The following is a 14,109-nucleotide window of genomic DNA, read 5'->3' as shown; positions in this document are numbered from 1 at the left end:
GGAACTACATTATACTACGGCGTGCTGTAACACGAGGCCTACTTCATGTGTCCTCATTCCCTCCAGCACTGCGTCTGTTCCAGAAAACGCAACCTTACAGGACATATGGATATATACTTTTCCAGCCCTGCTCTGAAGCGCAGAGGTGACGATACAGTAATGTGTGAAGGAGCGGCACTACCCAGTAGGTCAAAAATACTAAAAAAAATGACAGTAACTTTAGTGTAATCTGCTACTTGGATGCAATCACCCGTCAAAGTAACAGTTTTACTTGTTTGCATCCTGTACACTGTCTCCAAACAGATCAGCTACTTAAATGTCTATCTGTGTGACCAACGGCGGCTTCACATTTACGGAAACAAAAGCAGAGTATGACTGAGGACACACACACAGCTCAGTTTCCAGGGTTGGCACCATGTGACCTTGGGTAATTCACTATCGCCCTGTGCCTCAGGTACCAAAAATAGATTGCAAGTTGTGCAGGGCAGGAAGTGAGTACAATGCTACGTACTGCGCATTATACTGTAGTTTGAGTCCCATTGGCAGACATAATAAGAATAAGTTTTGATTATTAATTGGCTGCAATAAAAAGGTTGTGTGCCCGGTTTTTAGTGTTCATAATTACTGTACAAACAGATACAAAAAAAAAAAAAAAAAAAGAAATTTCCCTTCCAGTTTTCAGGACTGACAATTTTATCGCCAAGCGACAGAGATTTTATTTATTTATATATTTTAAACCTTTTATGTAATACTGAGGGAGTATAATACACACACGTATCAGTACCGTGTTAGCCGAGCTTCAATAATCAAAAAATAAATAGATGTGGCTAACAAAATGCTTTTATTTGTGCGAGCTGTCGAGATACACTGATCTCTTCTTCCGGCAATGTTACAATGAATGAAGCAAGTAAAGGGTATACTTATAAAGATAGTGAAGCATTTAAAGCGAGCTTTTAAGTGAGAAATATAGTTAGACTATAGTTAATATACTTCCTTACTTTCTTCATGCAAGACCAATAACCTCAATTGATATGACATGAATCTAATTGCATTCTCTTCACAGGTATGTCCCTGATGTGCAAGTCCTGTTTAAAAGATTTACCCAGTGGCCTTAAGCATTGATAAGTTGGTATGTTTGAATATCAAAAGGTGTTTCTCCCCCCCCCCCCCCCCTCAACGCTGTGCTGTTAATTGACCAACTGGAACAAGCTGATTTATTGGGGAGGGTCATGTGACTGCTTTAGCTGTATAAAACCAATGCCTCTCCTGCATTTGCAGGGACTGCATTGGCATTAGATAGTGAAGCATTTATAGTGAGCTTTTAAGTGAGAAATATAGTTAGACTATAGTTTGACTAGAGGGGACTGGGGACTGCATCCTTCTGTAAACTCTTCTACCCATGGCAACAAACGGTGAGCTATTCTGACCACACTATGATCCCTGCTGTTTAGTCTGCGCACACACACACACTTGGCTCACAACAGCTCCATGCAGCATTACCTACCTCTGGCATAATGAACCTGCTTTTTACTTCCACTTTGTTCTTTCTCATGGCCTCATTGAAATTTTATTCTCTCTATCCGCTACAAACGCCTCCCTCCTGGCCCACACCCAACATCACCATACACCCTGGTCTACTTAAAAGCCTTGCACTATCTATTGAATGTTGGTGGAGAACCCTGACAACCAGCACACAAACCACCGCACACTCAAATGGTAAACAGCATAAAGCAACAACTTGCAAACAACTACTCAAATTTCTACTCATACTATTACTCTCCTTAGCAGGTGATATTGAACTTAACCTAGGTCCTCCCACCTCAACTCTGTCCCATACCCCTGAGAATACCCCCTTCAAATTCCAAAAAGGGCTATCTCTCGCCCATATAAATATCCGGAGTCTGCTGCCCAAACTGGATGAACTAAGGGCATGGTGCCTTATGCATAAACCAAAAGCCATCGTTCTTACAGAAACATGGCTAACCCCTAAAACTCCTGATGCACATATTGCCATTCAGGGATACTCCATTTTTAGGAGAGATAGGTCAAAGAGAGGAGGAGGGGCGTTATTTTATATTGCAGACACCTTACAATTTACACTGTTACATTGCCCCCCAAGACCAACCTCTTTTGAAATCCTAGTTGGCAGAATCTGCCTCCCCTTCTCTAAGCCCGTCCTGATTGCTGGCATCTACCGCCCCCCTACAATCTCTGACTGATATCACCCAGTTTCTTGGCTCCATTTCCTCTCTGAATGAGAAGAGCGAGCTGCTAGTTCTTGGTGATTTCAACTTCAATTGGCTTGACCCTAAAAACCACACACAAATCAAGTCGCTTAACCTATCGCAACTCATTTCCCAACCCACACGAACAAACCTGAAATCGCACAACCATTCCTTGCTTGACTGGATTCTCTCCTCAAATCCCAGCAGAATCCAATCCTCTGGCATCCTTCCTGACATTTTCAGTGACCATGCAATAGTATACTGTGTAAGGAAAATTAAACCGCCCCAATCAAGACCTAAAGTTCTCCTCACTAGGACATTTAGAAACTTTAACCCACAACAGTTTCTGGCTGACCTTACCAACTGCCCTTGTCACAGAATCGATTTAATTCCTGACCCTGATTATGCGCTCGAATATTTCCAATCAGAGTTCTTAAAACTCTGTGATACCCATGCTCCACTACGCAGAATAAGGGTACGGGGTGCCCACCTTCCATGGGTTACACCTGACCTTATAGCACTCTACCAGTTCAGGGATGCCTTGTGGAAAAGCCACAAAATAACTGGCACTACCAAGGATCTCAATCACTACAGATGCCTGCGGAACATGTGCACAAGGCAAACAAGGCATGCAAAAGCACAATATTACTCTGACAATCTCCTCCAGAATACATCAAACCCAGCTAACTTCTGGAAGGTTATCAACAACATATTCCAGCCTTCTAACTATCAACACCCAAGTAATATCACCAAGGGCGATATTACTCTGACAAACCCCACAGACATTGCAAATGCATTCAATGATGACTTTGTGGGGTGTGCTACTAACTTATTAGCAAAACGCAACCCAAACCACAAACCTGAATCTCATCCTGGGAGTACCCCTATAACCCCACCCCCTCCCAACATTGCCCACAATTTTCAATTTGGCCCAGTATCCAAAGAGGAGATTACACAAGCGCTTCTCAAATTAAAACCAAGCAGCCAATGTGGACCTGACTTACTACAATCTAGGTTCCTAAGACTTGGTGCCCCAGCAATTGCCTAAGTAATTGCTTCCATAGTCAACTCTATCCTGTCTGCAGGCCATATCCCTAAGACCTGGAAAGCTGCCAGAGTTGTCCCAATCTTCAAAAGTGGGGAAAAAAACACTGTCTCAAACTACAGACCAATCTCCCTTCTCCCAATCCTATCCAAAGTCATGGAAAAATGTATCCACTCCCAATTAAGCGATTACTATAACAAGACAAATTTCCCTAGCCAATTCCAATCTGGCTTTCGCCCCAAACACTCCACCGTAACTACCCTGCTAAAAGTTTGCAATGAAATCCAGTGTGGAATGGAACGGGGTCAACTCACTGGTGCAGAATTCCTAGATTTTACAAAGGCTTTTGACACTGTTGATCATGCTATCCTGCTCAACAAACTCCAGAGCTCTGGAATAGGGAAGCATGCTTTAAACTGGTTTCAGTCTTACCTATCAGGTAGATCCCAACATGTGTCCATCTCTGGCTCTAACGCTAAACCCCTGGATATCACCTGTGGCGTCCCGCAAGGCTCTGTTCTGGGACCCCTACTCTTCTCAGTGTTCATCAATGATCTTCCCACAGCTTGTCAGGAAGCCTCAATACACATGTATGCAGATGACACTACCCTATATGCACACAGCCATAGCCTCTCTGACCTTCAACACATACTTCAGTCTGACTTTTTGAGACTTGAAAACTGGATTTCCCAAAACAAACTGTTTTTAAACACTGACAAGACTGTAACAATGGTATTTGGGACCAAGACTAAATTTTCAAAGCTTCCAGCGACGGAGCTCCAGATTAGAACCAACACTAACACCACCCTAACCCCTGTTACTAGCTTTAAATACCTGGGCATATGGTTTGACTCCCACTTAACATTCGGGATGCACATTGATACCCTGACAACCAAGACCTACGCCAAACTAGTGGTACTTTACAGGAACAAATCCTCCCTAAGTCTCCTGGTCAGAAAACGTATCGCACAGCAGATGCTAATGCCAATTATTGACTATGGAGACATAGTATATGGCTCAGCACCTCAAACCCACCTTGGCAAACTTAACACCCTCTACAACTCAATTTGTCGTTTTGTTCTCCAATGCAATTACAACACACATCACTGCGAAATGCTCAAAGTACTAGATTGGTCATCAATTGAGTCTAGGCGCAAAGTTCACCTTTCCTGTCTTGCCTTCAAATTCTTTATGGGCAAGCTACCCAGCTACCTGAACAAGCTCCTCACCCCTACCACATGCAGTACCTATCACCTGAGATCAGACTCCAAAAGACTGTTCATGGTCCCAAGGCTCAGCAAAGTATCCGGCCGCTCCTCCTCTTACCGTGTACCCCAAAACTGGTACAACCTACAAGAGACTCTTACATCCACCACCAGTCTAAGTTCTTTCAAATCTAAGGCTGTCACACATTTTAATCTGGTCTGTAACTGTTTCATACGCGGTGGAAAGGTTGTATAATAATGTTGAAAAGAAACATGGAAGAAAATGTAATCCGATGTTTAAAAATGGTTTATTCTAAAGTTATTGTGAGTTGGCGAGTGGCTGGTGAGTGCGGTGTGGTGGGTGAAAGGCAGGGGCGGGAGGGGGGCGGGGGGGTGAAAGGCAGGGGCGGGGTGAAAGGCAGGGGCAAGGGGCGGGGGGAAGGCAGGGGCAAAGGGGAAAGGCAGGGGCAAGGGGGGAAGGCAGGGGCAAGGGGGGGAGGCAGGGGCAAGGGGGGGTGAAAGGCAAGGGGGGGAAGGCAGGTGTGAAAGGCAAGGGGGGGAAGGCAGGGGCAAGGGGGGAAGGCAAGGGGGGGAAAGGCAGGGGCAAGGGGGGGAAGGCAAGGGCAAGGGGGAAGGCAGGGGCAAGGGAGGAGGGGGTGTGTCACTGTGTGTGTGCGTCAGTGTGTGTGCGTTAGTGACGTGGTGGGTGGTTGAGTTAGTTAGTGACTTGGTGGGTTATCTTGTGACTTATTTAGTGGGTGGGTGGATGGATTATTTTGTGACTTTTATTTGGTGGGTGGGTGGGTTATTTAGTACTGGGTGGGTTATTTAGTGACTGTGTGGGTGGGTTATTTAGTGGGTGGGGTATTTAGTGACTGGGTGGGTTATTTAGTGGGTGGGGTATTTAGTGAGTGGGTGGGTTATTTAGTGGGTGGGGTATTTAGTGAGTGGGTGGGTTATTTAGTGAGTGGGTGGGTTATTTAGTGACTGGGTGGGTTATTTAGTGACTTTATTTAGTGACTGGGTGGGTGGGTTATTTAGTGACCTTTATTTAGTGACTGGGTGGGTTATGTAGTGACTGGGTGGGTTATTTTAGTGACTGGGTGGGTGGGTTATTTTAGTGACTGGGTGGGTGGGTTATTTTAGTGACTTTATTTAGTGACTTTTATTTAGTGACTGGATGGGTGGGTGGCTTATTTAGTGACATCTCCCCCTACCCCCGCCCCCCGCAGCCCCCATATCTAGGTGGATGCCTTAATATAGAGGGCGGGCAGGCCTGCATTTTCCCCCTGCATCTTACCCCCCCGCAGCGGCATGCGGCGGCTTTGGGGGCATGAAGATAGCGGGCGGCACGCCATTCCCTCCAACCCCCCCCCCCCCATACCTCACGCGGCGGCTTGAAGATAGCGGGCGGCCGTAGTGGAATCTTTGGGGAGGCGGGTGGGTGTCACGTGGTGAGGTGTCCCTGCCGCGGCCGCCACTGCCCTGCTCCTCCCGCCGGCATGTCCGCAGTGCGCGGGCAAGCAGGTTTACAGGCTGTGAGGAGGGTGGAAGGAGGCGGTAGGGCTGCTGCGTCGCCCCTGAGGGTTGTGAGGTGATGGGAGCGGCAGCGCTAAACCCCCCACCCGTGCGGCCAAGCAGCGTTAAGGGCGCCGCGAGTGGAGGTGAGTTGCGGGTGAGGGGGGTGATGAGGGGGGTGATGAGGGGGGGGGGAGGTGAGGTTTGGGTGAGGGGATCCAGAGGGCCAGGCCTCGGGGTGAGGAAGAGTGTGTGTGTGTGTGTGTGAGAGAGACCTTTGGCCCGTCACTCTGCCTCAGTCCAATGAGAGGTGTGCGGGGGCGGGCCAAGGGAGCCATCTCATTGGCCTGAGGCGGAGTGACGGGCCAAAGCTCCAATGCGATTTCCCCTAGGGACAGAGGACAGGCAGACAGGCATACAGTGGTTTCAGAAATATATAGATACCCTGCTCATTATGTAAATGTATTTGTAAACATGTATTAACTAAACTCTGTGCCCAGGACATACTTGAAAACGAGAGGTAACTCTCAATGTATTACTTCCTGGTAAAATATTTTATAAATAAAATAAATAATAAACAGTGTCTCTTGGAATGTTATCTGTGCTTCTCCCTCCCCGTGTGTGGATGTGATTTATGGCTAGAGGTTTTAAATGGTTCCTGAAAGTTAGTGATGTAAGAGTGTGTGTGTGTGTATCTGTGTGAATATAAATGAATGGAGAGCCCACAGTGTATACAGTGCTTAACAAAAGATGTGTGTGGAGTGGGAGTTAATATAAATGGTGTGGGTAGGTGTGGAAATGTGAGAGATTGTAGCATAACTAAAAGTGTGTGAGGATACTATGTGGTCCCTATTGGTGTATAGGGATGGAAAAACAAGGAGTATTAGTATGTGTAAGAGACAGCTGTGTGTGCATACATATAGCACAGTATGTACAGACATGGCCTTTAGCGCTCATGGGAAGAGTTCACTTGTGTCAGTAATGACTCATAAAATTTCGATCTCTGTTTAGGCCACCGCTAAGTGTTCCGAACAGTTGCATAAATTTGTATTCATGCAACCGTCTCTCTTTCGGTGTTTGAAGATTACCTTTGAGTATGGCAACCCTCAGATCGTTCATCTTATGGCCAGTCAGAGAAATGTTGGCCGACAGGACTGTCTCTTGTTCCGCGTGGGATGCAGGTTCATTCTCTTGTTTAGCCCCTGCCCCTTCTCACCTATGTAGTAGCAGGCCCCTGGGCATTTCATGCACATGATGAGGTACACGACATTGCTGGAGGAACAGGTGAACCTTCCTCTATTTTTTTTTTTAAATGTACACTTGTAATTGTCAAGTTTTTTTAAAACAAAACTTGGCTACATTAAGCCTAATCAACATGCCGCTGTCCATTCACTTTTCTTGTAGGAGGTGCTAACCCAATAAAAGGGACCCCCTCCATACAGCCCTGAAACAAGACGGCGCTATTTGCTGCCCCAGGGTGCTCTGGTTCTTGAGACACTAACTGGTTTAGATACCAGTCTTCCAGCTCCCTGAAGGGGAATCAAAATGGCCACCAAATCTCTCAGGTTCTGCAGGCCAATAGGAAGCCACGTCATTCAACGGGGGAAATGACGCAGAGGCTTCTTATTCGGCAGCAGTCTAAATACCAAGAAAGTAACGCTGGCAACTCCATCAGCCTTGGGGTGGGGGGGGGGGGGGGAGGGTCACAGAGCTTCATAATAGTGGAGCCCCACATTAGGTTGACATGCCCATGGGAGCGTGATAGGCAGTAATACTAAAATTTCTGCGGATTATTTTATTTACATTTTAATCCAATTGGCGCAGAAAGGAAGGAGCAGATAAGATAATAGTACAGGCTGGAAATAAACTGAAATGCATGCTTGCTAATGCAAAAAGCCTGACAGATAGTATGGGGGAGCTTGAATTAATAGCTGCAAGGGAGCAGTATGATATCATAGGCATTACTGAAACATGGTGGGATAAAACTCATGACTGGGCAGTTTATTTAGAGGGTTATTCCCTTTTTCGGAAGGAACGAGCAAATAGAAGGGGAGGTGGAGTATGCTTATATGTTAAACCGGATCTAAAACCTATAATAAGGGATGATGTTTATGAAGGGAATGATGAAAATGTAGAGACTGTGGATAGAAATTAGCAGTGGAGGTAAAAGTACAAAGAAAAATGTATGATGGGATATGCTATAAACCAGGGGTGCGCAAAGTTTGACCTGTGCCCCCCTCCCTCGCAGTCCCAGCATTCGCGCCCCCCTCTCATACGACCCGTCACGTCACCCACAGCATAATTTCACATGCGGTGCCATGGTGATGCATCACGTCACATGACCCCGTGGCGTCATTTGGCGACCCGGCTGGCAGCAGGTAAGGGATGTTACAGAGGCCTCACGCCTTCCCCGCCATTTCATTTAAATGCCCAAGAGCAAAGTCTCCATCTTTGCTGATGACACTAAATTGTGTAAGGTAATAGAATCAGAGCAGGATGTAATTTCTCTCCAGAGGGACTTGGAGAGACTGGAAACGTGGGCAGGTAAATGGCAGACGAGGTTTAATACAGATAAATGTAAGGTTATGCATTTGGGATGCAAGAATAAAAAGGCGACTTACAAATTAAATGGGGATAAATTGGAGGAATCCTTGATGGAGAAGGATTTAGGAGTGCTTGTAGACAGCAGGCTTAGCAATAGTGCCCAATGTCATGCAGTAGCTGCAAAGGCAAACAAGATCTTATCTTGCATCAAACGGGCAATGGATGGAAGGGAAGTAAACATAATTATGCCCCTTTACAAAGCATTAGTAAGAGCACACCTTGAATAGGGAGTAACATTTTGGGCAAAAATGTCGATATTTGCTGCACACCAAAACAATACAAAAGTAGTGATACTTATACCAGTGCTCCTTAATCCCAGGGAAGACCTGTGGGGCCCTTGTCCATTCATAGCTTTGGGTACAATTTTGGGCACCACTACTTAGAAAAGACATTTGGGAACTAGAGAGAAAGTGCAGAGAAGAGCCACCAAATTAATAAAAGGGGATTTATGAGGAGAGGCTAGCTAAATTAGATTTATTTACATTAGAAAAGAGGCGTCTAAGAGGGGATATGATAACTATCTTAATATATAAAATCGAATGGTTAGTGAGGTTAGTGCTATCTGCGGTGAATCTGATTGGTCCTTAGCCTCTGGCCAATCAGATTGCTGTGTGTGACGTCACCCAACTGCCACTCTTCCCCCTCGGCTCGCGCCACACACACACACACACACACACACACACACACACACACACACACACACACACACACACACACACACACACACACACACACACACACACACACACACACACACACACACACACACACACACACACACACACACACACACACACACACACACACACCTCTCCCCCCCCCCTTCCTCCCTCGCGGCGCCAGTAGAGGTCCGCCGCTCATCTCTCCCCTCCCGGATCTCTCCCCCCCCTTCCTCCCTCGCGGCGCCAGTAGAGGTCCGCCGCTCATCTCTCCCTCCCTCCCGGCGCTCATCTCTCCCCTCCCGGCGCTCATCTCTCCCCTTCCTCCGCTCACGTCTCCCTCCGCTCACCTCTCCCGGCGCTCCGCTCATCTCCATCCCCGGCGGGGGAACAGGCAGCGGACCCCCTTCCTCCCTCGCGGCGCCTAAGATGGCGGCGCGGCCGGAAGGACCCCCTTCTTCCCTCGCGGCGCCGAGTGAGAAGATGGCGGCGGCCGGAAGTAGAGGTACGTGTCGCGTGTGTGTCGCTCTAGGTGACGTGTGTGTGTGTCTCACTGTGTGTGTGTATGTGTGATACTGTGTGTGTGACACTGTGTGTGTGTGTGTGACACTGTGTGTGTGTCACACTGTGTGTGTGTGTGTCGCCCCCCCTGCCTTTCACGCCCCCCCTGCCTTTCACGCCCCCCCCTGCCTTTCACGCCCCCCCCTGCCTTTCACGCCCCCCCCTGCCTTTCACGCCCTCCCCCGCCTTTCACGCCCCCCCCTGCCTTTCACGCCCCCCCCCTGCCTTTCACGCCCCCCCCCCTGCCTTTCACGCCCCCCCCTGCCTTTCACGCCCCCCCCTGCCTTTCACGCCCCCCCCTGCCTTTCACGCCCCCTCCCCATGCCTTCTCACGCCCCCCCTCACGGCCTCCGGGCAACGCCGGGTATATCAGCTAGTATACAAATATAGTCGGGGACAATACAAGGAGCTTTCAAAAGAACTATTCATCCCACGGGCAGTACAAAGGACTCGGGGGAATCCCTTAAGGTTGGAGGAAAGGAAATTTCACCAGCAACAAAGGAAAGGATTCTTTACAGTAAGGGCAGTTAAAATGTGGAATTCATTACCCATGGAGACTGTGATGGCAGATACAATAGATTTGTTAAAAAAAAACGTTGGACATCTTTTTAGAAAGGAAAAGTATACAGGGATATACCAAATAAGTGAAACATGGGAAGGATGTTGATACAAGGAGTAATCAGATTGCCAATTCTCGGAGTCAGGAAGGAATTTTTTTTTTTATAAGTGCAGTAGATGCAGTGCTTGGGCACAATGGTTGGTAGGCACTTGCCTGTGTCTGCCGCCCTGCTTATCCTTCAAAATCCAGCGTCAAATGATGCCGCGGATGTCATGTGTCTCGTTACCATGGTAATGCGACATGTCACTTGACGGTGCGACGCCACGGTTGCCATGGCAACACGACGCCCGTGGCGTCGTTTGACGCTGGATTTTGAAGGAGAAGCAGGGCGGCAGGACTGAGGCGGCCGGCACAAGCAAATAAGTCCCTTCCCATTAGGTCAGAGAGCGCAGCAAATGAGGTGGACATTGTTGCCGTCCCCCAAATTTGCCACCTTAGGCCCGGGCCAAACGGAAAATCTGACACTGTTGGTTGGAGTGACTGTGGGTGTGGGACAATATCCATGAGTGCAGTCTGTTGAGATGCTTCTTTTGAGTGGGGAGTTTTAAGGTTTGTTGGTATTAAATGAGATAGGTCAACACCATTAGCAGGGAAAGAGGTGGCAGGGAGGCGTGGGTGAGAGCAGGTGTGTATAAATTAGGAGAGCTATCCTCAGCAGCAAGATGGAGTAGAGAGGAGGCGAGAAGGGGATTTGTGGGGGTGCTTTTTGTTGAGGGGTGTAGCAGTTGTTTGGAGAGCGGTGTGTAAATAATGGTGCAGTGTATGGGCACAGGTGGAGCGGAGGAGAGATGAAGAGATGTGAATAGGAGGAGAGGAGGGGTGGGGGTGGCAAGTTGGAGAGAACAGAAACATTTACAAAAAGGAGTGAGGAAGAAGCAAACAGAAAAAGCAATAGGGAGGTTATAATGAGATGCACCAATCTTGGAATGAGAACACCACCGGAGTGAGACGTATTTATTTTTAACACCCTTATTATTATTTTTTAAGTGAAACTTCTTTAGTGGCACCTATTCTCATGGGGCAAAACTGGAGCGAAGGAGACGAAAACGAAACGGAAGTGACGTAACTCCCCCTCCCCCGTCCCCCCCCCCCCGCTGTGGCATGCGGCGGCGGCGATAGCCGCCGGCGCCGCTCCTAACGGCCGCTGTTACCCCTAGACGTGCGCAGAGCTTCCGGTACTGTGGGTGTACCAAGATGGCGGAAGCCCCACAAGTCCTCCGGCTGTGAGAGGAGGAGCCGCTGCTCAGCCTCTCTCCTCCCTCTTGCTTCCCCTTCCCAGAGTCCCACTGACTGAGTGCCACCGGTGCGGGAGGAGGAGAGGAGCCCCAGGATCATGACGGCCGCTGCGCTGTCGGCATGTGCCGCGCATGCGCGCACAGACGTTATCGTGCGCTCCTGGCTCCTGTAACGCGGGAAGCGGGGGGTTTGAGCGCGCCGCTTCCCACGCAGCACTGCCGGAGGGGGGGCTCTTAATCACGGTATCAGCCCCTCACATACGGCGGGCCCGGTGCGGCCGCGTCTCCGTGGGGGAGGGCGGGAGGAGAGGAGGGGGGGGGCAGGACACAGAAAGAGACACACACACACACACACACACACATATACACACTGACTGACACACATACACACACTGACTGACACATACACAGACACACACACTGACTGACACACATATACACACACACACACACACACACACACACACACACACACACTGACTGACACACATACACACACACACACACACACACACACACACACACGCACACTGACTGACACACATACGCACGCACACTGACTGACACATACGCACGCACACTGACTGACACACATACGCACGCACGCACACTGACTGACACACATACGCACACTGACCGACACAGAGAGACATTCACACAACACAGAGAGAGAGACATACACTGGCACACACACACACACACACACACACACTGACACACACACACTGACACACTGACACACACACACACACACACTGACACACACACACACACTGACACACACACACACACTGACACACACACATACACAGACACACTGACACACACTGACACACACTGACACACACTGACACACACACTGACCGCCACACACGCACACACATGCACACACTGACCGCCACACACGCACACACATACCGACACACATGCACACAGTGACCGACACACATGCACACAGTGACCGACACACATGCACACAGTGACCGACACACATGCACACAGTGACCGACACACACACAAACACACATACATACATACTCTCTGACTGACACACATACATACTCTCTGACTGACACACATACACACACTGACTGACACACATACACACACTGACTGACACACGTGTGCCGATCACGCGCGTTATAAGTCAATTTCTGTGACAAAAGTCAAAGAAGTTTCACTTACTATGCGCGTGCACAGCACACACAGCTTTTTTTTTTTTTAAGGCTGGGGATACGGGCCCTGAAGCAGAACCACAATATTTTCCGCTCACGGGAGACCCTGGTTTTCAAGATACTTGCCAATAAAAAGGCATAACAATATTTCTGTCCCCTCCAGGGGAAACAAAATGGCAGTTTAAATCTTCAAGCCACACAGGCCTATAGGAAAAGATGTCGCCATCCACCAAGGCTTTCCATTGGCCCATGTGAAGCGGTAGATAGAAATAGCAGAAAGTAACACTGGTGCCTTTCCTAAGAAGTCCCTGGGGCTGCAAATAGTGAGAATGAGGAACAAAGAGCTGCGTTTCCAAATTGCTGAAGTGCCCCAACAAAGTAGTGGTGCTGTGTCCGTCACGCATACAGCACGGGAGGGGTTAAGCGCCTGATTATGTCAGGTCTTAGCCGCCTTGACGCTTGTTGTCCCCATTCAGCAGTCGATACTTTAAGTCTCGCGTCAGACAGTAATCCTGTGGGACTTTTAACCCCCTAGAATATCCTCTTTCGTGTGTGTGAGGGGGGGGGGGGGGGGGGACGGCAGGAGGAGAGCAGGGGGACGGCGTCTGCAGACACAGGACACTTCCAGGGCCTAGGAATGGAAAGCAGTCACCAATCGGTGATCACCCCGAAATAGAAGCACTGACCCTGGATGTCAGAACCAGAAAAACATCCGTGCAGGGAGGAACAGGGGGTCAATAAGGGACATCCCTCTCCCAGGACCTCCCCCCTTACAGAATGTTTAACCCACGGGCAGCCAACACCAGTCTTCAAGGGCCACCAACAGGTCAGTTTTGCAGGATATCCCTGCTTCAGCTGGTGACTGAGCCACCTGTGCTGAAGCCCTGAGGACTGGAGTGGCCACCCTTGGGCTAACCCCTTGTCATGGTGCTGCCCTTTCACAAAGAGAGGCTGAAAAAAAACGTCAGAGCACCAACACGTGCGCCTCTAAAGCGATTAATCCCGGTTACTTTGCCTGTATATCTATATAGCGCCCGCAGTGTACTCAGCGTTTTACAAAACAGACAATACAGTACAGGGAATTATAATACATAGTAAATAAGGTTGAAAAAAGACATACGTCCATCAAGTTCAACCTATGCTAAATTTAGACAACAGATACTTTATCCTATATCTATACTTATTGATCCAGAGGAAGGCAAACACAAACCCCCATTAAGGCGAAAAATTAATTCCTTCCTGACTCCAAGAATTGGCAATCGG

This window comes from Ascaphus truei, chromosome 17 (assembly GCF_040206685.1).
Source record: "Ascaphus truei isolate aAscTru1 chromosome 17, aAscTru1.hap1, whole genome shotgun sequence".
Classification (NCBI taxonomy): Eukaryota; Metazoa; Chordata; class Amphibia; order Anura; family Ascaphidae; genus Ascaphus; species Ascaphus truei.
This window is presented reverse-complemented; position numbering follows the sequence as displayed.